Source organism: Pelophylax lessonae, assembly GCF_965119305.1.
Source record: "Pelophylax lessonae genome assembly, chromosome: 6".
NCBI classification, from domain to species: Eukaryota; Metazoa; Chordata; class Amphibia; order Anura; family Ranidae; genus Pelophylax; species Pelophylax lessonae.
Genome location: NC_138773.1, coordinates 261,907,483 through 261,931,934, shown reverse-complemented (window position 1 = coordinate 261,931,934; position 24,452 = coordinate 261,907,483). Strand labels below are relative to the sequence as shown.

The 24,452-nt window shown below is 44.5% G+C and overlaps 1 protein-coding gene across 2 annotated transcripts in view; it reads left to right on the top strand.

The window, feature by feature from the left end:
* The first annotated feature begins 10,297 nt into the window (after nucleotides 1-10,297).
* The window catches only part of LOC309557913 (sodium channel protein type 2 subunit alpha-like), a 244,726-nt gene continuing 230,571 nt past the window's right edge, over nucleotides 10,298-24,452 (top strand). Inside the window, exon 1 of one of the 2 annotated variants that reach the window (XM_082260781.1) lies at nucleotides 10,298-10,545. The gene's annotated coding sequence lies outside the window, so the exon portion shown is untranslated. The remainder of the gene's footprint in view (nucleotides 10,546-24,452) is intronic. The other variant, XM_082260780.1, reaches the window with a different exon arrangement.

Below are 24,452 nucleotides of genomic sequence, written 5' to 3'. Positions count from 1 at the left end.
GATGAAACTGGAAATCACTAGCATTTTCTTCACTTCTGGTTTCTTGTTGTCAACAAATGCTTTTAAGGGCAGAGGAGACACAGGAGATGTTTACATTCCTTGTGACAGCAATAAAAGTGTTAAAAAAATGTAAAGAAAAGTATACAAATAGGAAAAATAAAATTACTAATAATAATAAAAAAAAAATGTAAAGCCACTCCATCCCCTCCCGTTTACGTGCAAAGGTCCCAAATGCAAGGGTCCTGTACCTAAAGGGCGATTGCACCACGCATGTGAGGCATTACCGTGAACGTCAGAGCGAGAGCAACATTTCTAGCACCTCCTCTGTAACTCTCCACTGATAACCTGTAAAGACCTTTAAAGTGGATGTAAAACCCTCACATATACCCAATGAAGTGAACAGCCTCAGATGATACACAGAGATTAAACAAATCCTCCTACTTAAGTTTTTCTTATATAAGTGCTGTCTTCAGCTTCAGCTAGACTGTTTAGAAAATGCACGTTCTGTTAGAATTTTCTCTTCCTGATTCACCTGCAGGAGGAAAGTTTGGCCATACACTGTGTGATAGCTGATTAGAGGAAAGACACACACCCCCTCTCCAATAGGCAGAAACATGAAGAGCTGTGCTGTGAATAGACCAGCTCTCTGCTCTCTGCTAATCTAATCACCCGGCCCAACACAAAATTCAGCCTGGTTTCATCTCAGTTGATGGAGAACTTGTCAGAAGTGATAATGCTGTTAACAGAAGAAAGGAGTAGGAGAAAACCACGGGACTTAGGGCTTTGAAGAGAGATAGGTAAACACTACAGATAGATGTGCCCAGGTCAAATTGAATGAATCAGATTTACATCCACTTTAAAGCGCCACGTATGGAGATTTTTAAATGCTGTAGTTTGGCTCTATTCCTTGAGTGTGAACAATTTAAAGCATGACATGTTAGGTATCTATTGAAACACCATCTTTTATAATTTACAAAAAAATAGGTATTATATTATGTTTGCTTGCACTGAAATTCATTAAACATTTGCGTTTTCTCTAGGGCCTTTGTTAAAAAATATATAATATTTGGGCGTTCTAAGTAGGGATAGACCGATTATCGGCAAGGCCGATATATCGGGGGCGATATGCACTTTCCCCGATATATCGGTTTCGGCCCCGGAACTGGCCAATATTGCGGATATTTTTGTGGCGTGATTCTGCCTTTTTAGGCCGCCTCCCTCACCTTGGACAGCCTCGTCTGGAGTCAGGACTAGTCTCGCGGGAGTGTATCACAGCCATACACCCACCCACAGCAGCCCGATGCCAGCCAGCCACCCACATCCACAGGCCCTGTGCAAGCCAGCCACAGGCACTGTAACAGTGAGCCAGCCAGCCAGTCAGCCACATGCCCTGTACCAGCCAGCCAGCCACAGGCACTGTACCAGCCAGCCACCCACCACAGGCCCTGTACCTGCCAGCCACAGGCACTGTACCAGCCAGCCACCCACAGGCCCTGTACCAGCCAGCCACCCACAGCCCCTGTGCCAGCCACCCACCCCAAGGTGCCAGCCAGCCAGCCACCCACCCACCACAGGGTGCCAGACAGCCAGCCACCGACCACAGGGTGCCAAACATACAGCCACCCACAGACAGGGTGGCAGCCACCCAGCCACCCACAGGCCCTGTACCAGCCAGCCACAGGCACTGTACCAGCCATCCACCCACAGTCCCTGTGCCAGCCACCCACCTACCACAGGGTGGCAGCCAGCCAGCCACCCACCACAGGGTGCCAGCCAGCCAACACCACAGGGTACTAGACAGCCAGCCACCCACCACAGGGTGCCAGCCAGTCATCCACCACAGGGTACCAGCCAGCCATCCACCCACCACAGGGTGCCAGCAAGCCAGACACCCACCACAGGGTGCCAGACAGCCAGCCATCCACCACAGGGTGCCAGACAGCCAGTCACCCACCACAGGGTGCCCAACAGACAGCCACCCACAGATAGGGTACCAGACAGCCAGCCACCCACAGGCCCTGTACCAGCCAGCCACAGGCACTGTACCAGGCAGCCACCCACAGCCCCTGTGCCAGCCACCCACCTACCATAGGGTGGCAGTCAGCCAGCCATCCACCACAGGGTGCCAGTCAGCCAGTCATTCACCACAGGGTACCAGCCAGCCATCCACCACAGGGTGCCAGCAAGCCAGCCACCCACCACAGGGTGCCAGACAGCCAGCCATCCACCACAGGGTGCCAGACAGCCAGTCACCCACCATAGGGTGCCAAACAGACAGCCACCCACAGACAGGGTGCCAGTCAGCCAGCCAGCCACAGGCCCTGTACCAGCCAGCCACCCACAGCCCCTGTGCCAGCCACCAACCCCAGGATGCCAGCCAGCCAGCCACCCACCACAGGGTGCAAGACAGCCAGCCACCCCACAGGGTGCCAAACAGACAGCCACCCACAGACAGGGTGCCAGACAGCCAGCCACCCACAGGCCCTGTACCAGCCAGCCACAGGCACTGTACCAGCCAGCCACCCACAGCCCCTCTGCCAGCCACCCACCTACCACAGGGTGGCAGTCAGCCAGCCACCCACCACAGGGTGCCAGCCAGCCAGCCACCACCACAGGGTGCCAGACAGCCAGCCACCCACCACAGGGTGCCAGCCAGCCAGTCATCCACCACAGGGTGCCAGCCAGCCAGTCATCCACCACAGGGTACCAGCCAGCCATCCACCACAGGGTGCCAGCAAGCCAGCCACCCTCCACAGGGTGCCAGACAGCCAGCCATCCACCACAGGGTGCCAGAGCCAGTCACCCACCACAGGGTGCCAGCAAGCCAGTCATTAGGCATTAAACAAAAATTAACATGTTCAGTACCAGATTTGTGTCAGAAAATGCCTTTATTTTTCAAAACTTTAAATGTACAAAATATCTGCCCATATCGGCCGATACTGATATGTTGTGACCAAAATATCGGTATCGGCCTTGAAAAAAACATATCAGTCTATCCCTAGTTCTAAGTAATTTTCTAGGGAAAAAAAGCTAATTTCTAGCAAAAAGTAAGAAAAGGTCTGATCTTTAGGTGAAAGTATATCTCTGGCTGAAATCAATTAATCAAACAGGTATTATTATTATTATAATATAGGAATTTTATAGCGCCAACAGTTTGTGCAGCGCTTTACAATACAAAGGGAGACAATTCAAAACAAGAGGGTTAGAAGAAGGGCCCTGCTCCTGCGAGCTTACAATCTAAGAGGGAGGGTCTGGTGAAACAAAAGGTAGTAACTGTTAGGGATGATTTAATGAAGGAAGTATACATTTGGTTGTTAGCTGAAGGCAGTAAAGGCCTCCCTGAATAGATGAGTTTTCAGAGTGGATAGAGTAGGAGATAACTGGACAGATTCGAGTAGTGTGTTCCAGAGGATGGGAGGGGCTATGGAGAAGTCCTGAAGATGAGAATGGGAGGAGGAGACAAGGGAGCTAGAGAGTAGAAGGTCTTGGGAGGAGCGGAGAGGACAGTTTGGGTGATATTTGGAGATAAGATTGGTGATGTAGCTCGGGGTAGAATTGTAAATGGCTTTATATGTTATTGTCAGTGTTTTGAATTGTATTCGGGTAGTCACAGATATCATCCCAGTCATCATTTTCTAGAGTTGGCAAGTCTAGGGACCATGCATCTCTGTTAATGTGGACTGTTGGAGAAGCATTATATATAGTTGAGTGAGCTTTAGGTAAAGACTTATCTCACTGGAGAGATTGCATACATGTAGAGCAGTGATGGCGAACCTTGGCACCCCAGATGTTTTGGAACTACATTTCCCATGATGGTCAACTATACTGCAAAGTGCATGAGCATCATTCAAAATGTAGTTCCAAAACATCTGGGGGGGGCAAGGTTCTCCATCACTGATATAGAGGATAAGAGGAGTGGGACCACATTAAACTGAAAGGTACAAGCATGTCGGTCAGAATCCTTATCCTTTTGGACGCCCTAATGACTGCTACTTTTTCTTTTTGATTGTATGCTCTTTATCACCACATGAACTGATTCTTTGTGCTGCTTCTTTCTCTCACACTCCAGCCCTGCTCCACACAGTAAGAGGCTTATACTAACTAATTTCCAGGTATTTACACTGCTTGTATTTAAAAATCCATATGATGGTGGAATAATGAGTACAATGTACATATACTGAACAAAATTATAAACGCAACACTTGTTTTTGCCCCCATTTTTCATGAGCTGAACTCAAAGATATAAGAAAACCGGGAAAATTTAGTTAAATTTCACTTGCCACACCCAGGCCTAATTACAGCCAGACCTGTTGAATCAAGAAATCACTTGAATAAGGGTCCTTTCACACGGGCGTTTCGCCTGGCGGACTCCGCTTTGCTCACCAGGGATCGATCCGCCGATTCCTGCTGAACAGGTGGTTGACATCTCCATTTCCGCTCACTGTACAGAGACGGACCTGTCAGAGCTCCGCTCTCCTCTATGGGGATAGAGGATGAAAACGGACCAGCTGTCCATTTTAATCCGATCCGATCCTCCAGACAGATGGAAATAGGGTTACCATCTGTCACCGCTGACATCCTCTGTCCCATAGGGGTGAATGGAACGTCTGATCAGGTCCATCTGAAAAACAAAAGGGCGGATCTAATCAGAAAGCCCGTGTGAAAGGGAGCCTTAAAGCTGTCTGACAAAGGGAAGCATGCTAAAAGATTAGCTGACGAACAGCCTCCTTAGGATTCCTCCATCCAGCCACTTTTCTCTTAATGGATTGTATTTATGTGGATTCTCCCCTCTGGGTCCTTTCTCTTTTTTCTGAGGGTGGTCCCCGTTTTGTGGAGTGCTTCCGAACTGAATCCAATGTCCCCAGTGACAATTTCAGTGACCCTCAGAAAATTAAAATATAGAGAGGGTAGCTACATTTTTTCAACACAGTCTCATTGTATGTAAGAATGTAGCCACCCTCTCTTGTTTGCATCGAAGATGGGCTATTACATTTGTAGTTTGCATAGAGCAGTGCAGATTACTGCAACTAATATGCACTGCTCATTTCAAAGAAATGGAAGTGGGGAGATAAATGAGAGGTGTGGGAGCTCAGAGAGGATGTTACAAGAAGGCAGAGAAACACCGTAAGAAACAATTTCATGAAAAACAGATTACTGTGCTATCAAGTATTGTATGTGTATGGGTTATTTTTGGAGACTAAAGATATAGTTTAGTGTCCTTTTAGATACTGGGCAGGCAGGATATACTCCTTGGGGTTACCCAGAGCTTAGTGAATGTGATGACATTTTAGTTTTAAAAGAAGAAGCAATAAAATAACCCAGCATTTTCCCGTGCAAAGGGCAGAACCTATTTGTCTTTTGTCAATCATCCCCCTTGTATCTATCTCAAGGTTATAACCAGAGTGCCCCTTTAACAGGTGCCCATGCTTAACCACTTCACAACTGCCCTATAGCAGTTTTGCACTTCCAGGTAGTGGCACAAATGTACACCCCCAGCAGCTTGCTCCCACTGTGATCATGCACAGCAGGAGCCGATCCACTGATACTGTGGATTCTATGTCCGCCAACACCCGCCGATCATTCCTGACATGGCAGAATGGCAGTCCACCTATGTAAAAAAGGCAGATCGCTGTATTGTCAGTAGGGAAGGCAAGGATCCTGTGTTCCTGCAAAGCAGGGATAAGCATCCATGCTTTCCCCTCATAAAAGCACCTCCCACACAGTTTACACAAACACTGGCTAGGCACACAGTTAACCCTTTGATTGCCACTGATGTTAACCCCTTTCCTCCCAGTGTCATTAGTACAGTGACAGAGCATATTTTTTAGCACAGTTTACTGTACTAGTGTCACTGGTCCCCAGAAAATTGTCAAAAGTGTCAGTTAGAGTCCTATTTGTCTGTCGCAATATCACAGTCTGAAGTCACTGATCGCTGCCATTACTAGGTAGGTGCTAAAAAGAGAGTATAGTTTTGGGTCTTTCTGCTTACCAGAGAGATTGCCAGGTACATTTATATTGCTCTCTGCCTACCAGAGAGCAGGATCTGTTAGTGAGGTCTGCTCATGGTGCTCAGGCGCAGCTCAGCTTGTCTGAAATGTTTTACACTGGTCTAACAGGGAGGCATATTGGACAGTGCGAAAGAGTCAAAGAGGAGCTGAACTCAGATGTCCTGCAGAGTTGACTGGAAGGGAGACACTGGAAAGGATCTGATTCTGCCTACAGTGAGTACAGATCTGTGTCATGGGGCCTGTCCTGAGAGGGCTACCCCCTTCTGCTAGAAGAGTCAGTGGACAGGTGTCAGTCAAGGGGATGCTAGAGAAGTCCTAAAGATAATGTAGTTGCATCAAGTCTGCTGCTATTGAGAGCAAGAGGACTTAATTCTTCCATACAAGTGGCAGTATGGTTAAAGCAGTGTGTCTGCTTCCACAAATAACCTGGTGAGGCCAAGTGAGAGTTGTGCTTATCTACTGTGAATAATTCAAGTTGGAGTATCGCACTATTCCCTTCTCCCATCCAAGTTCCACAATAAATATAAAAAAACAAATCCCCTAGACTGTTTATTGAGTAACGAGCAACTGGGAGTAAGGATAGATGTGTGAACTGTCCCTTGGTGACTATACTGTATTCAGGTAATTAGGGGAGATTCAAGAAGTCATCATACAGACTTCATTTGCTACATTTGGGGGCTCATCCAGGATTGCCTCTGAGTTACAGCAGTAGTTGCTACCGGCAACAACCGGATATTTACCCAGAAAACGCCAGGTCTTCTAAAGTAAAGTGCTGGAGTGTTGGTTGAGAAAGGATGTGCTGTACTGTGGAAGAAAGTAATGTCTGCTTTACAGTAATCAGTGCAAGTGTGCTTTCAGGTTATAGTCAAGAAAGCAGTAACCCGGGATATGGGGATCGGCACATCAGGGGTTGTTTTGGTACATGTGCGTCAGTGGGCCCAGAAGTTGAAGTCCTCCAGTTCGTCCAGTGAGGGGGAGGCAGGGGCCATTGACATAGGGTCACCCAACTTTGAGTATCAATGTGGATCCCAGGAAGAGGGAATCAATGGCTGGGAATCAGAAATAGAGGCTGAGTGGGACTGGGGAATTGAAGGAAGAAGAAGTCCTGCAAGTTTCAGCTCACTCTGTGAAGAAACTGAAGCAGAAGTCGTTCAGATGAGGTGTGCAAGGAATCTTGGGTTCTGTGAGGCCTATGCCACAAGGGTCCCAGACCTATCCCCACCCCGCACCTATGCTCGGGCCCGGGCACAGAACGATGCCTACTCTAAACTTATCTTAAAAGTGGAGACCCCTTATGTCCCACCTGGAAGAGGAGGCAGGCAGAAACTACCAAGGTTCACTAGTTTTCAACGACTCGTCCAAAGGAAGGTGGGCATGGAATACGGATACGATTATCCATTTGTTCCCTGGGAGATAATGAAGGAAATTAAGAACAAGAGGGGGGCTTGGTGTGAGGAGACTGTTTGAGACTTCCTATACGTCCCTAAGCCAAATTGGAACCCGCCCAGGTCTCAGCTGTGGGACAACTTCCTGTCCTTCAAGGAGAACTGGAATCTGGTGCGGTCGATATACATTGATCGAGTGGAGGTTAACCGCCCAGATGGAACAGACCAAGCTTGGGCCATCTGTATCCTGAGTCCTGAAGGAAAGATCATCCGTATACCTCATTCTGGCCACTACTACTGAGGTACGCTAAGTTCTGGATTCAGTTACAAAAGTTTGAGTTACAAAGGGGCCAGTGAGCCCGAAGAGTTATATTTTTTTAAATGTTGTTGTTAGGGCTAGGAGCCCTCTTCCTAAATCCCCTTGCCCTTCTATCCTTGCAAAAGAAGGTGGAGATCATCAAAACTGCTACAGTTTCATTGCCTGGGAGAAAATAACTTCTGCCACAGAGGACTTCTCCTGTTAAAGCCAGGGGCTGCTAGCCCTAGTTTACAGGGACACCTTGCTAAAGGACACTTTGTGAAGATATTTTGGGCCATGGGCCATTACTGTCACTGAAAGGAATACTGAGAAAGGACACTTTGTGAAGATACATTATTTAAAGGACACTTCGCGATGATTGTACGAGTTGCTACCTTGTGTGAAAAGGGTAGTGTCTCTCTGTCTCTTCAGAGAGAGGGGTGACAGAGTGAAGGATCCCTTAAAGAGTTCTTGCAGACACACAAGTAGGCAAGCTTGCTTAGACTCCAGGAATAATAGCCTGCCGCTAAGAGAAGAAGTTTTGCCTCAGTGTTGCAGAGAGGACACTGTGAACACCACTGCACTTCTTCAACCTAACTTGTGGGTCTGACTAGAATAGGAAAGAGTCAGTGCCCTAGTGATTGAGACGGACTGTGCCTATTGCTAGTCATATGGTTCCCAAATAGAACAAGTACATAAATCTTTAGTTAGTTAGATTGGCAGGTTGTTCTGTTTGTCTATTACAGGGACACAACAGGACGACAAGTCAAGCGTGCCTTTAGAGGGCCAAATACATCAGGTGATTCTATGGGAAAGCTAGTGTTAGAGATTCTTCAGGGGGAGAAGGTCGCCTCTACAGTCTCACTGTGAGTATATAGGATGCAAAGTTACTACATGCTCACCCTTTTCTTTGCAGGCCTGCAGGGGATCTTCATGTCTTTGAGATATTGCCTTTTGCATTTTATGTATATATGAGTAAAGATGCTATTTGTAGTATAGTTAGTCAGGATGTTAAAAACCTTTTCCTGTCAGGCAGATTTTGTTTGGCGGGGGGTGCATTAATATAATGCACCTGGTGAAAGCCCCTGTGTAAATCTGTAAATTTTGTACAGCAGATGTATATATTTTTTCACGTAAATTATTGCATTTGCTGGCCACATATAGGGTATGCCCCATGGCCCTGTACATATGTTGTTATTTCCCTTTTCCCCCTTTGGTAGAGGATGATACATCGGTGCATGCTGGGATACTGTATAAATGTTAAGGGCACGTGTGCTCGAGGTCTTTTAGCTGGAGTGCGGGGTCTCAGAAGAAGGGGGCGGATGCCCCTCACCTGTAGAAGCTGCCATGCGGCATCAGGTGGGCAACCTGAGAGTCAGAGAGGAGCTGAACCCAGATGTCCTGCAGAGCTGACTGGAAGGGAGACACTAGAGAGGATCTGATTCTGCCTATAGTGAGTACAGATCTGTGTCATAGAGGACCATCCCTTCTGCTTGAAGAGTCAGTGGATGGGTGTCAGTCAAGGGGATGCTAGAGAATGTCCTGAAGATATTGTAGTTGCATTAAGTCTACTGCTATTGAGCGTAAGAGGACTTAATTCCTCTGTACAAGTAGCAGTATAGTCAAAGCAGTGTGTCTGCTTCCACAAATAATCTGGTGAGGCCAAGTGAGATTTGTCCTTATCTACTATTAGTAGTTCAAGTTGGAGTATCCCACTATTCCCTTCTCTCATCCAAGTCCCACAATAAATATAAAAAAAACAAATTCCCTTGACTGTTTATTGAGTAACAAGCACTGGGAGTAAGGATGGATGTGTGAACTATCCCTGTCTGCAGGTAATCAGAGGAGACTCAAGAAGTCATCACCCAGTAAGACCTACTGGGACAGTGCTAAATAAATAAATAAATACACAAATAAATAAGAATTCCGTTATTCTGTCGCATAGTTTATAACTTTTGTGCAAACCAATCAATATATGCTTGGGATTTGTTTTACCAAAAATATGTAGGAGAATACATAATGGCCTAAATTAATGAAGAAATTGGATTTTTTACATTTTTTACATGTTCTATTGCAGAAAGCAAAAAATATTGTCGGTATTTTTTTTGTTTATATCACAAAAAATAAAACACAGAAGTGATCAAATACCACCAAAAGAAAGCTCTATTTGTGGGAAAAGAAGGAAATAAATTTTATTTGGTACTCTGTCTCACGTCCTCACAATTGTCAGTAAAAATAACACAATACCATGTCGCAAAAACATGGCCTGGTCATGAAAGGGGGTAAATCTTCCGGAGCTGAAGTGGTTAAAGTCCATAACTTTTTTTTTTTTCCACCGGCATGCTCCATAGAAGCCTTTTGAAAGTTGCTTCCTGTTTGGAAACAATTCTTTCAAAATTTGCATTCCGATGCAGAACTGGAGCAACAGGTGCGGAGTCAGCCAGACCTCACATTTCTTCAATTGCGTTTTGCCCGAGGTTCTCCTTTAAGCGAAATCTCCTACACCCATTCCTCTGAGACTTTGCTCAGCGTACTGTCTGCTCCTCGTGTCCTTATTATACTTTTACCAGCAGATGGAGCTGCCATATTAAGGTGTTGCATGTGTTTTTTATATATTTATTTATTCTGCAGTTTCATGCATTACGGAGCACAGAGAGAAAAGAGAGCGAGAGCACCAGTACTGGGGATGGAGAACATTAAGGAGACCTGGCTGTTCTGCTTGTCAAGCAGCAGGAAAAGAATATAGCAAGCCTGGTGCCTCTGAGCTGACAGCTTGGCTTTGGAAAGAGCACTGGGAGCTAAGCGCCTGGCTGTCATTACCCTGTGCTAGAATATCTCAGTTCCCCCTCATCAGGTAAGATCAATGTGGCTTTTCTGCTTCTGCCGCCTCCTCCAACACATGGTCTGAAAAATCATTGCAATTGTCATTTTGAATGATCTGATTTGCACAGCTTCCTCGCCCATAATCTGCTTTGTATTTCTCAGCTATCTGTTGCAAGTTATCCAAATGCATTGCTTATTTGGTTTTTTTGTTTGTTTGTTTGTTTGCTTTTTCTTTCTTGTCCTTTTTATTTTTTTATTTTTTTTTTATGCTTGTAGCAATCATTACATCCCTATTTAATACTTCATCTGCTGCCACCCTTAAGAGAGAAGAGAAGCCTGCTTCCCCCGATACAACAGGCTTATCACACATCCACATCAGACCTCTTATTGGAAGCCTCTGTTTATTAGATCTGTTGCTATTTTGCTGGGAAAAAAAAAAAAAGACACATCCTATAGGCCTCAGGGATTTTTTTTTCCTCTTTACCGGCTTTAGAAAAGGCCTTTTCAGACAACACATTATGTGTTTTCTACAGAAAAATCTGAAATATTTCCCTGTCGCTCCATCATCCAAGTTAAGTTGGAATGATCGGCTCTGAATATTTAATCTAAAGGCAATCATTTGATTATGTAGCAGGATTTCCTTTTTGATTTACGGCTTTGTATCGTGCTGTTTCCATCCTGATTTCCAGAACAATGAATGCAAAAGAGGTCACTCGACTAAAACTGGGGTTGTCTAGAGTCCAGTTTGGTTGGGCGTTGCCATCTGTTAATGTTCTAATTGTGTTCAGCACGTTTCTTTGTTGAGGGATCTCAGCAGAAAAAGGTTAATTGCTGGGAAATCATGCAAAGCGATGGTAATGTATGCAGATTGGGAGGTATTCTTTAACCAAGGTAAAGGTTGGCTGATTGCAAGTAACCTAATCAAGAAGGGAAGTTTCCTTACTATATTTTTAATGTCTTCATGACGGAGGGTGTGGCATGGCAAGCTTTGCGCTTAATTTGAAATTGCCAGCCCGTGATATTCGTCATTGGATATTATATCTGTAAATGTGCAAATGAAGCAGAAAAAAAACAAAAAACATTTCATTAAAGTGTATGTAAACTTCAACATTATATTTTTTAATAGTTTCCCTTTGTCTGTTAAATATACTATTAGAAGTGTTTTGTTATATCTCGTCAACAAATGCAAAAATCCAGCCAGAAATCTAGTATATGGCCTGGAGCTGAGTGAAACTAGGAGGAGGGCCAGCATGACTGGGGCCTGCAGAAGAAGCGGAGTATTAGTTGGGTGATTTCGAATGATGCATTCTGTTTACCAGATTGAAGAGTTCAAGGTAGACGGTGTGTCCTGTAGTGGGTAGAGAGGAGGGAGATTGTGTCAGAGCTCAGTCGGAGCTCATCACAGCATCAGATACTTTTCTCCCACCATCCCTCCCTTGTTTGTTTTGGATTGGGGGAGCCTCCTACTGTTTCAAGGTGCTGGGGTATTTCTTAGTGGGTTTTCGGTTCTTATGTTGTTAGCTTGCCACTCAACTTCTCGGTCCTTTAATTTTCTTGTCGTAGCAGCAGGCAGGGGGTCCATTGGGTCTTTGAAGGCGGTGCTGGCTAAATAATTGTGGAAAATTGTTGTGGGTTGGGCCCATCTGAGGTATGGGTGTCCCTTCCTTACATTATGGTGGTAACATTGGGGTATTAATTAGATTGTATCTGGTAGTATGTAAGAAGTTAATTGTCCCTGAGCCGGTGTAGTTGCAGCTGGGGGCCTTTGATTGGGTGGCAGATACAACCGGTTTATCGTGAGTATAAAGGTCTTCAAAGATCTTAGACCGGGCATAAGCTGAGGTTGGTTTATTTGGTATGCATTGACTGTATTATATGCATTAAACTTGTTTTCTTGTGAATGTTGTATTTAATGGTTTGTAATAAAAAGGCTGCTATGGACATTTGACTCCAAAAAAATGTATCGTCTGGTCATTTTGGAAGGGGGGATGGGTCAAGTGTTTAATGTTTTATAGATAACCGGAGTCTCGGCATTCTGCAGGTCTCTCAGTCATTTGAGTTCTGCCTCTGCCTATGGACTGATATCAGTTATCAAATCCCTGATAGCTTTGGACTACAGCTTTGTTCCCTGCAAAATTACAGCTTTGTTCCCTGCTAGATTTGGACTACAAAACACTTCCCCCATTATGGATACATGCCATGTAGTCCTAACACACTCACTATTCAAGGGTGAGAACAATGTTTAGTATGGTTGTCACCCTAGGACAGGAAGTGTGTTAATTGAAAGATTACTAGGTGAAAACAAAGGAAAAAAGTGTGAAAAAAGAAAATGAATGCAATCATCACAACTTTTGTTTTTTTTGGGTTTAGACACACTAAAGGCAGTGTAAAGAGCACTGGTGGTGTGCAAAATGCAAAAAAAAGAAAAAGATTACCAGGCAACCACATTTCACCTTACTGTAGTCAGATAAGTCAAAATAGGATTTCTTTACTGGATAAGCATGTGTATGTTAAGTATCCACAGAACTTGCATTCAGCCAACGTTCACATTTGTCCGATTTGACATGTGATTTGACATGTCAAATTGGAGCCAATTGCCGGCAATTGCACCATCCGCAAAGTTGGCGTTGCACTGATTCCAACATTGCTGGACTCAAGGACAGGTAAGTGTCCTAATATTAAAAGTCAGCAGCTACAGTATGTGTAGCTGCTGACTTTTAATTTGTGGAGGGGGTGGAGGGGGAGGCGGAACTCAACTTTAATAAACAAACTGTTTAAGATGATGGATGATTAAATAGAGAATGGAAGATCCTCGGCTCATTTAGTAAATCAGTATAATGTCCTGGTCACCAGGGAGGGTGAATCTGCCCCCGCGAGGACACAGGTGGCATTAACCTGTTCTTGATCTTTCGGTAGCCCCTTTAAAAGGTTCTGTATGAATGTTCATGTGACCACTGTGATTGGCTGTCACAGTGGTCACATGATCAGAAGCTGGTCCCACTGGCTACAAATCCATAGTGGGCATTGAGAGCTGTGTGTGACTGCTCGGTATCTATGCTTGGAGCGCACAGTGAGCATGCTCTCAGCACAGAAACATTGGCTGCTCAGTGAAGTATAGGTGCGGTGTGTGGGCATTAAAGCCCATCCTTTTGTCACTGCCACATATGTATTATGCGGGCGGCAACAGGTTAATTACTTGATGTGGGGTTCTAACTCTTCCTCACAGTATCCAAAACTAGAAGAAAAAAAGTTTTGGCTATATATTATGCTTTTAATCAGGGTTCTCCAAACTTTAAAAAAAAAGGGTCAGTTTACTGTCCTTCAAACCTTAGGGGGACCAGACTGTGGAGTAGAACATATCCTGGCATTGGTGGGAGTAAACAATGCTATGGGCTTGGTGGTCAGTAAGAGTAAAGAAAAATTACAATATTGGTGTCAGTGGGAGTAATAATGCCCCATCATTGTGGCAGTGGGAGGAATAGTGCCTCATCATTGTGACAGTGGGAGGAATAGTGCCTCATCATTGTGACAGTGGGAGGAATAGTGCCTCATCATTGTGACAGTGGGAGGAATAGTGCCTCATCATTGTGACAGTGGGAGGAATAGTGCCTCATCATTGTGACAGTGGGAGGAATAGTGCTCCATCATTATGTCAGTGAGAGGAATAGTGCCTCATCATTGTGTCAGTAAGAGGAATAGTGCCCCATCATTGTGACAGTGGGAGGAATAGTGCTCCATCATTATGTCAGTGAGAGGAATAGTGCCTCATCATTGTGACAGTGGGAGGAATAGTGCTCCATCATGGTATCAGTGGGAGGAATAGTGCTCCATCATGGTATCAGTGGGAGGAATAGTGCCCCATCATTGTGTCAGTGAGAGGAATAGTGCCCCATCATTGTGTCAGTGAGAGGAATAGTGCCCCATCATTGTGTCAGTAAGAGGAATAGTGCCCCATCATTGTGTCAGTGAGAGGAATAGTGCCCCATCATTGTGTCAGTGAGAGGAATAGTGCCCCATCATTGTGTCAGTGAGAGGAATAGTGCCCCATCATTGTGTCAGTAAGAGGAATAGTGCCCCATCATTGTGTCAGTGAGAGGAATAGTGCCCCATTATTGTGACAGTGAGAGGAATAGTGTCCCATCATTGTGACAGTGAGAGGAATAGTGCCCCATCATTGTGTCAGTGAGAGGAATAGTGCCCCATCATTGTGTCAGTAAGAGGAATAGTGTCCCATCATTGTGTCAGTGAGAGGAATAGTGTCCCATCATTGTGACAGTGAGAGGAATAGTGCCCCATCATTGTGTCAGTAAGAGGAATAGTGCCCCATCGTTGTATCAGCGAGAGGAATAGTGCCCCATCATTGTGTCAGTGTGAGGAATAGTGCCCCATCATTGTGACAGTGAGAGGAATAGTGCCCCATCATTGTGTCAGTAAGAGGAATAGTGTCCCATCATTGTGTCAGTGAGAGGAATAGTGCCCCATCATTGTGTCAGTAAGAGGAATAGTGCCCCATCGTTGTATCAGCGAGAGGAATAGTGCCCCATCATTGTGTCAGTGTGAGGAATAGTGTCCCATCATTGTATCAGCGAGAGGAATAGTGCCCCATCATTGTGTCAGTAAGAGGAATAGTGTCCCATCATTGTGACAGTGAGAGGAATAGTGCCCCATCATTGTGTCAGTGAGAGGAATAGTGCCCCATCATTGTGTCAGTGAGAGGAATAGTGTCCCATCATTGTGACAGTGAGAGGAATAGTGTCCCATCATTGTGACAGTGAGAGGAATAGTGCCCCATCATTGTGTCAGTGAGAGGAATAGTGCCCCATCATTGTGTCAGTGAGAGGAATAGTGCCCCATCATTGTGTCAGTGAGAGGAATAGTGCCCCATCATTGTGTCAGTGGGAGAATTAGTTCCCCATCTCAGGTGTCAGTGTGAGGAATAGTACTCCAGCATAAGCATCACTGGGAGGAACGGTGTCTTCGGGCTGAATAAAGGCAACCAAAGGGCCACATCCAGCCTGCAGGTCACAGTTTGGAGACCCCTGCTTTAAAGAAATACTAAGCCCAACAAAAAAAGTTAACTCATAGGAAAGAGCTGCTAACAGCATTCCTGGCTAAGTATATAATATTGTTATAGTAATAAAAAAACAAATGAGACATTCGTCATTTTTGTGACTTTTCTGTACGGCGTATCGCTCTGTGTTAGCTGGCGTGTTTGGCAAAAGGTGGCCACAGTTTGACAATGGGAGTCTGAAAATGTTGCTGTCCATTGTATCAACATAATTTTAAATATTGTCTTAGCTACTAACTTACTAAAACATGTATTCATGCGTTTTCTTTTTTTGCTTTGAATGCTTGTGATTTTTATTCGTCTACTACTGTCAAACCTTTGGCTAGTCGTCTCATGGTGACTATCAGTTGGCTTTTGTTTTTGACAAGCCAGAGCAGCAGATTTCCATGGTTTTCTTCCAGGCTGGAATCTCATGCTTGAGCCAACATAGACAACAGTGGTTAAAGTTAAAAGGTTTTTTACCTTAATGCATTCTATACATTGGTTAAAAATCTTCTGTGCTGCAGCCCCCCAGCACCCCCCCCCCCCCCTCCCTCTCCACACACTTTTTTTTACCTGAGCCCGATCCGATCCAGCGATGTGCACAAGCGCAGCGGCTCCAGCCGCTGTCTCTCTCCTCATTGGACAGATTGATAGCAGCAGCCTCCTGCTGCCATCAATCAAATCCTGTGACGCAGGGGGCAGGGCCAAGTCCCGATGTCTGTGTCAATGGAACCCGCATGGGTACCCCCCTGGAAAGCGACTTTCTGTGGGGGCACCGATGATGAGGAGGAGCCTGGAGCACCGGCGGAGGACCCCAGAGGAAGAGGACCCTGGCTGCTCTGTGCAAAAGCATTGCACAGAGCAGGTAAGTATAGGCATGTTTGTTATTTTAATGGGGAAAAAAAAAACCTTTACAACTAACTTTTTTTAGATTTGGCCAGAGTGGGAAAGTATTTTCTAAAGGTTCTGCTAAAGCCAAACTCCAGTCTTTCTTTCCTTGCCCCCATTTCCTGGCTGGAGAACATCCAACATCATCTAAAGGCCCATACACAAGATAAGAAAATTAGAAGTAACATTTTGTCCAACGAACGATCTGCCGATTTTCGGATCGTTAGTATAGTGCTTTTGACAGCCGGGTATGGCAATAACCGGAAATTTATGGCAATTTTCAGACGACAAAAACTGGATGTGCAGGCTATAAAATTTTTATAGTACGTGAACACAACGTCCGATTTTCATTTGATTAGTACAGTTTTCATTTGTAAAAAAAAATCGCAAGAACAAGACTAGGCATGCTTGGAAACGAAAGAATGCATACAAAACAATTCAACACTTTACATCATGAAGTTGAATTCTGTCGTACGAGAATTTTCATATGAAAGTAACCTCTTCACTTTCCATATGAGACTAGCATGCAACAAAAAAGGGACGGAAATGTGTCCAATAATCTGATCGTGTGTATGAGGCTTTACTCCTTCTCAGTGTTACTGTCTCTGGTCTGCCCCAAGGTTTCCATTTTATTTGATGGAGGCTTAGCATCACATGTGGGAATTACCTAGGGTGGTCTGTATACAGATATAGTCTGCCTGGTCTTGCCCATTCCTCTCCAGGGATCCTCAAACTACGGCCCTCCAGCTGTTCCAGAACTACATATCCCATGAGGCATTGCAAAAATCTGACATTCACAGACATGACTAGGCATGATGGAAATTGTAGTTCCTGAACAACTGGAGGGCCATAGTTTGAAGACTCCTGCTCTAGACCAAAGGTGTCAAATTAAATGTCATTGTGGGCTACATCAGCATTATGGGTGCCCTCAAAGGGGACGGTTCGATATGGAAGACTGCATCTGGCCTGAGGGCTCTTGAGAAGAGTGCTGAGGTAGTGTGCAGTACTGTTTTCAGGAAACTATACAAAGCCTCCACCACCAGCCATGATCTGCCTGCACTGCACAGAGAAGCACAGAGACCCAGTAAGAACATCACTGGGTCTAAAATAATTGCATTAAAAAGATAATGTGCAGGTTCAAGAAGAGGGCCACAAGGAACTAGAGAAGGCAAAATATCATCAGATTAAACATTTTCTTTACCTTTTTATTCTTGTATATATATCATCTCTATTTGACAGGCATCAAACATTGCAGGAGGCGGGTAGTGAGGGCACAGACAACAATTAAAACAATTTTTGTTGTATAGTAAAGCCGGGTACACACTATTTTTTTTTTTTTTCAACCCTGCAATTTCCCCCGCTAAGCTGCTGTGTTCTGACAGGGGGATGCCCACCTTGGCAGCACACTCTGATCAGCACTCTCTGCCATTGGCGCTGATTGGGAGTCGTTCGGATGCTGCCCATCTGACAGACCAACATACACACAGGCCGACCCGGCCGTTGTCTTCCGACATTCGGCCCGTGTGTTCCCAGCTTTAGGAAGAGTCCAGATCCCTGTCAGGTTCTTTCTTATTGCGGTTTGTAAAATATTTCCTCTTAATTTCTCTCCAGGTCATGGATGTCACACAGGCTAAAAAGGGAAGGTAAATATTTTCTGTAGCAACACAGGCAGCAAGTGAAAACCTGACAAAAGTTCTTACCTTTCATCATAAAATCGAAATCTAAAATTAAAGGGATATTAAAAGCTCAATTATTTTTTTTTTTAAATAATAAACATGTTGTACTTACCTGCTGTGTGCAGTGGTTTTGCACAGAGCGGCCCTGATTCTCCTCTTCATGGGTCCCCTCCGGCGCTCCTGGCCCCTTCCCCTTGCCAAGCGCCCCCAGAGTAGGCTGCTTGCTATGGGGGTACTCGTGTACTTGCTTCTGAGCCACCTCTGTGTGTTCCACTACCTCCTCACTGCCTGTGATTGACAGCAGCGGGAGCCAGTGACTTCCACTGATGGGTCTCTCTACCCTCATTGGGTGAGACACATGAGATCTGCACATTGCTGGATTGAGATGAGGCTTGGGTAAGTATTGGAGGGGTAGAGGGGGAAAGGTGGGGGTATGCTGCACACAGAAGGTTTTTTACCTTCATGCAGAGAATGCATAAAGGTAAAAAACGTTGAGTCTTTACAACCACTTTAAAGTGTTTCTGCTGGATCTGAGCTTTAATCTACCTGCTAGGGTGAAGCCTAGTGCTCTAGACTGCACACGAATTTTCCCGCACGACAGAATTCTACTTCAGAAGTGATGTCATGTGTTGGTTTGCTTTGTATGTGTTCTTTCATCTCTGAGCATGCCCAGTCTTGCTCATAAGATTTTTCCCTGTCGAAATCTTTACTAATGAGACGAAAATCGAACGTGTTTTGACGGTGGACAAAAATGTTATAGCCTGCACACCAGAATTTTTTCGGCTGAAAAGTTGGAGTCGGTTGTCGAGAGCACCATACTAACAAGCCGAAAATCGGCAGATCGGTTGTCGGACGAAAATTCCCGGCCGAATTTCGACTCGTGTGTATGGGCCTTTAGGGTGAGGAGGATCTGCCTGGAGAACTTTATAGCTTTATAATCCCTGTGGCAGTAAATACCACCAAACACCAGAAAAAATGTTTGTTGAAAAATTTGGCCATTTTCTAACCAAAATAATATAACACTACAAGGGCTTGGTTGCGCTTCCCTTCTTGTCTTCATTGAGAGGCTTGCATTTCCATATCAGTGTGAGTGTGCCTTCATGTTTGAGGACCTGCTTATGTGTATGGCTGTAGTGGTGTGCCCCTATACTCACTATGCTCAGGTGCAGGCCCTTTTATCTCCATTTCCCACAAATGTGTGGGTTCCTGGACACACCTCAGGAAGTATAAATGTCTTGGTTTCACTCCCTCAGCGGCTTAGAGAGGCCACACCTGATGAGGCAGAGGTAGCAGTGATCTGCATTCAGGTCAGAGGCCCTCCACTGTAAAAATTGGCAGAGACACTCAGCCGGGCACAGTCTAATAGAACACAGCTTCTCCAATTGACACAGTTACTGTGGTAAGCCCCTTCCTGGCTGTTACCAGAGTATTTCAGTTCCAGTGTGTTAGAGGGTTAGTCCATTTTCCTCGGGCCTTTGATCCCTCTGGCTGTTCACCACCTGTGTTACCAGAGGTGCCTGTGACTTCCCTGTGGGGCGCGCTGTGTATGAGGATAATCGCAAGTAACTGTTCTGAACTATTTTAATGAAGTATTTTTTCTCAGCTTGACTCTTTGTTTTTTAATGTTATAGTGTCTCATGGAGACTTTAGTAATCACCCTGATAGAGTCACAAACACATTGCTGTAAAATTCCATGTTTCTGCAGCTCATTATTCTTCAGTATATGCCAATCTGAACCTGTTTTTCATTCTTGCTGCTAACGTTGCACCTGTTTAGTAAACTGCAAGTTACAGTAATTTTATCCAATCATTTGGCTGATTACTTATGGGACAGTAGGCAGGATCCAATATATTATTAACACTTAACTTAAATAAAAAGCAGACACCTGTGTTCTTTGGAAAAAATATAGGCCGCGACCGTTTGTTACTGGTTTTTAAAACTTTCAATAAATAAATATATAATAAAACATTAACACTCTCAACAGCCTAGCCACCACGTCTCAGGTCGGATAAATAAAAATCGCATTTAAAACCATCAACTTCCACTCAAATATAAGAAAAAAACGTCCCCCTTTGCTATAGCAAAGGTGACCCACCACATAATATACAGCCGCGACAAGGGAGGGGGGGATGGGGAACTCACACTGCTGAATCTTCTGAGGCGAATGAGCCCCTCTGAGGGGATCTCCACCTTATATAGGGGTCTTGGAGGGCTCTAGAAGCTTCCACACTAAACCTATTCCTATAGGTGCTCTGACCCCTGCAACGCCACGCCCACTACAGCTGTTCCCTCAGGATACCTTGAAAATCCCTCCCCTTTTACCTGAGGGAAAAAAGGAGGGAAATATTACCTCATGAACTATTTTCCTACCCCAGCCACTCTCCCACGAGGAAAAGGGGGCTTATTACTGTTCCCCTTTTCCTTTCATTCTGTTAAACTTGGCATCTACAAACAGGATTGGCCATGTCAGACAATCGTGAAGTAGCATGTAAAGAGTTAGTAAGCAAGTGCTGTACAGGTCTAGAGTGGCTTAAAAACTGTAGTGAGAGGGGGTATCAATAACAGAGGGGGGAGGGGGGGCTGTAGGGGATGCCATATGGGGGATCCAGTAGTGTGGATAGTTCATGTAAATCCAGTTATCATGGTAAAAACAAAGTCTATGCAGAAAAGCAGAGTAGGAAGGGCTCTGTATGGAAAGAAGCAGATAAAAGAGCAGCGTCCATCTAAGTGTAGATTGTAAATATCAAGGGTACACTTTATTGTATTACACTTACAAGCAAGTGGAAAATCAGAAGCATCTATAAGATAACATCCTGCAAATCCATGTAGGAAACAGCACGGCGTCCTCCGAGTGCCACGTTGCTAGCAGCGCTGGTGGGTTCCAGAGCTATGGGTCCATGAACAGGGAGAGGATCCAAGTGATGCCGGGAGAAAGGAAGGTTACTGCAGGGTGGATAGACGTCAGGGTGCGCGTTCGGAGCATGCGTGCTCCTTCCTCAGGCCTCAAAGTCTACATGCTGCTGAGAGAAACCCTGAAAGCTCCAGCTACTTCAGGCTGGAGATGTTGGCCTTGGTGTGGTTAATCAGCAGTAGCTATGACTAAGGCTTCGTCTTAAACATGTTAAAGATCTTCTGGGTTTATTTGAATGTCCAGATCGTTTATCTTTTACAAAATAAAATACTATAAAGAACTCTAGATCTCTTTTCTAATTTAAGATTCCGAGGTGTTCAGAAACATGAGCATCCCTGGTGTGTATACTGGCGTAGAGGTGGAGATATTCTTGTAATATTTTTATACCATTGCAAAGTCCCTGGAGTTGTCCTACAACAGGGGAGTTCAACCCATGTCCCTCTGATGTGGTCTGCAAACTCAAACCATGGAAGTGAATGCACATGCTCTGGGGTTTCGAGTCGGTAAGCTCAGATCATGATCAGTGGGTCGCCGACCTTCCATCCCAGAGCACCAGAGTGCATGGAGTTGGCAGCAGAGGAAGTAGGCAGCCATGAAGGGAACAAGAGCTGCATAAGCCAATGCTTCTTCTAGTACCAACTCCTGTCCCAGGCAGAGAGATACCATGTGCACTTCGACTGGAACCTTTCTAGCAGCCTGGAGAGTGATGCCATCAGAAGCTGGAAGAGGAAAAGGTCAGTGTATTAAACACTGCATTTTTGCAATGGATATATGAGCACTTTTAAAAAAAAGGGTTATTAGGCTGCCTTTGCACTGATCAGAAGGTGCAGTGCAGTGCACCTGCTGCATTACTGAAGGTTAGGTGCACTAAGCCAAAGACTTCTACTATATCCTGTGGGTTTGGTGCACTTTCTGAAAAGCTCCCTCAGTAGCTCATAAGGGCCACATCCGATGAGGCAGAGATAGCAGGCTAAGTGATCTGCAGCCATGAGAGAAGGCCTCCACTGTCAGAACCAGGGCCAAGTTAGCCAGCAGCATCTCCACAGGACTCACAAGTTACCCAGGTTGAGTCACGGAGACCTTGCTGTAAAGTGTCCATGTTTTTACAGTTTTCATTTGTCCACCTTTCATTATATATATTTCAATGTATGCATGTTTTTGCTATCCTGAACCTGTTTTGCACAATTGCTTCTAATTTTGAATCCGTTCAGGAAATTGCAAGCTACAGTTACTCCCTGTCTGATCATTCGTTCCAATACCTATTCTATTAAATGGCCACTCTAATTCTAGCCACACAAACGGAAATATTAAGGTAATTTATATCACCCTCAACCAGCTTTAAATCATAAAATCAGCTGAACACACCATAAATATTCCACCAACACTTTAGATTTTTACACAGGGTCAATACATGTTGGTGGCAGATACAATTTATTTAGCAATCAGAAGCTAAAAGTGGATGAAATCACATGAAAATTGCCTGTGTGTATGCTTCTCATAAGTCTGTACATAATAATCATTTCAATTAAGCTTACACAGATTAAGCCTCTGAATGTTATTTAAGGCCTATAAGCTAATTCATAAAACTGAGAAATGAGTAAATCAGCACAAATGTATAGTTGTTGCTGATAGGAAACAACTGGGTTTCACTTTTTATTTTATGGAACAATGAACATGAATTTTGATTGGCTGCTATCAACAACTGTCACCTTGTTCTTATTTTCTTTCTATTCTATAAGTCATCATCCCTCTTTCCAAGAATGGTAGCCCAACTCCACCACTGTTGTTGAATTAAAAAAGTAAATAGCCAAGCAGGGGTAGTTAAAAATAAAAAATGCAAGTTTTACTGCAATACTGACCTCCTCTCTGGTGCTGCAGACGGAGCACTCTGCAAACCAGAGCAAATCCTCTTTTTGGCTGAAAAACACCCATTTTTTATGGGTTAAGGCCATCATGGACACCCCTCCAACTGAGAGGCATTTCTACATGAGCACCACACTGTCAAGGAGTAAGAAGCCCCCACCACTGAAGGCAGAGGAGAATAATTAAGACTTGTGCTGTCATGTGACTGTCAAGAAGACTGCATGTAAAAATATGCTATACAGTAAATGTACAATATAAAGAATGTTTAAAAGATGGGTGCAGGGTGGAGGGTGGGAAGCTGGGTTCCTAAAACGTGGAGTTGGCCAATAAACTAGCACCATTGGTCAATGGTAAAGAGTCAGTTGATTGCTGTAATTTTTCAGTGCTATCCTGGTTGATTGCATTGAAAGTTTATATACTGTAGGCTTTTCATCAGGGGAAATGTGCAATATTCTGTGCAGTTTTCACCTATGCATTGATAAGCTTTATCAGTGATTATTGTCTGTAGCTTTGTAAAGAAGAGCCTCCACTTGCATACAGTTTGGAAGTGTTGTTATTGATGTGCGGTGGCTAATCAAATTATTTAGGACTAAAATTAAAAAAAATTGACTCAGCTGTTAAGATTTTCTAGTTTGATGTTTATTAACCTTAAAGAACTCCAGTTTACCCAAATGGCAAGGTAGTGGTTTAAAATTGAATAATGTCGAGAAAGTTACATTTCACCTTTTACTATGGTAAAGTGAACTATACATGATTGGATAGCTAGTAGTAGCTAGTACATTCAACTGGAGTTGTTCTGTAATGTTGAAGACATTTGGTAGCTTACCCAATGAGTTCTAAATCCAATCAGTTCTGAATACCCCAGCATTTGTACCCACCCAGGTAGCAAAGACTCCCTAATCTAATCATAATGAAATGGCAGGTTTTATTGTCGATGAACAGAAAGTTGTGAAACCACCCTTTTCTAATTACAAAATCCCATCCTTGGTGTTATGAAGGCTTCATTGGTGTTAATAATCCAATTTCAATGGCCAAAGGTATGAATTGTTGTGAAAACTTCAGGGTAGAGATGTTTAAAGAGCACTATACAGTATACGTGGAAGACAGATGGTATCCAAGGCCCCCACCCTTGAGTTGAGGAAAAGTAATAAAGGGGAAATCTTCCAATGGGAACACTAGTTCTGTTAAAATGGGGGGGGGGGGGGAAGGAGTTTCCTTAATTTGCAGGGATTTCCTATAAATTTCTGTCTGGCTATGGGACAGGAAGTGAAGGAAAATCTCTGCAATGGGACACAGATGGTGAAAAAACTGACAGAGGTTATAATCCTCCCTTACTCTATCCAAAATGAAAAAAAAAAATGTTACCTATAGTTCTACCTTACGGTGTAGGAGTTCTGACTTGTAGAACTTGCCCTCCTATGTTAGCTTAGGCATTTGTTCTTGGGAGGTTGTTTTGTCTCCCCAATGGAATGCAAAACCTGCTTAGAGCAGGTCAGATGCTGATCAGAAGGGCAAATGCAGGTCTAATGCACCTGTCAACTAATTCTGAA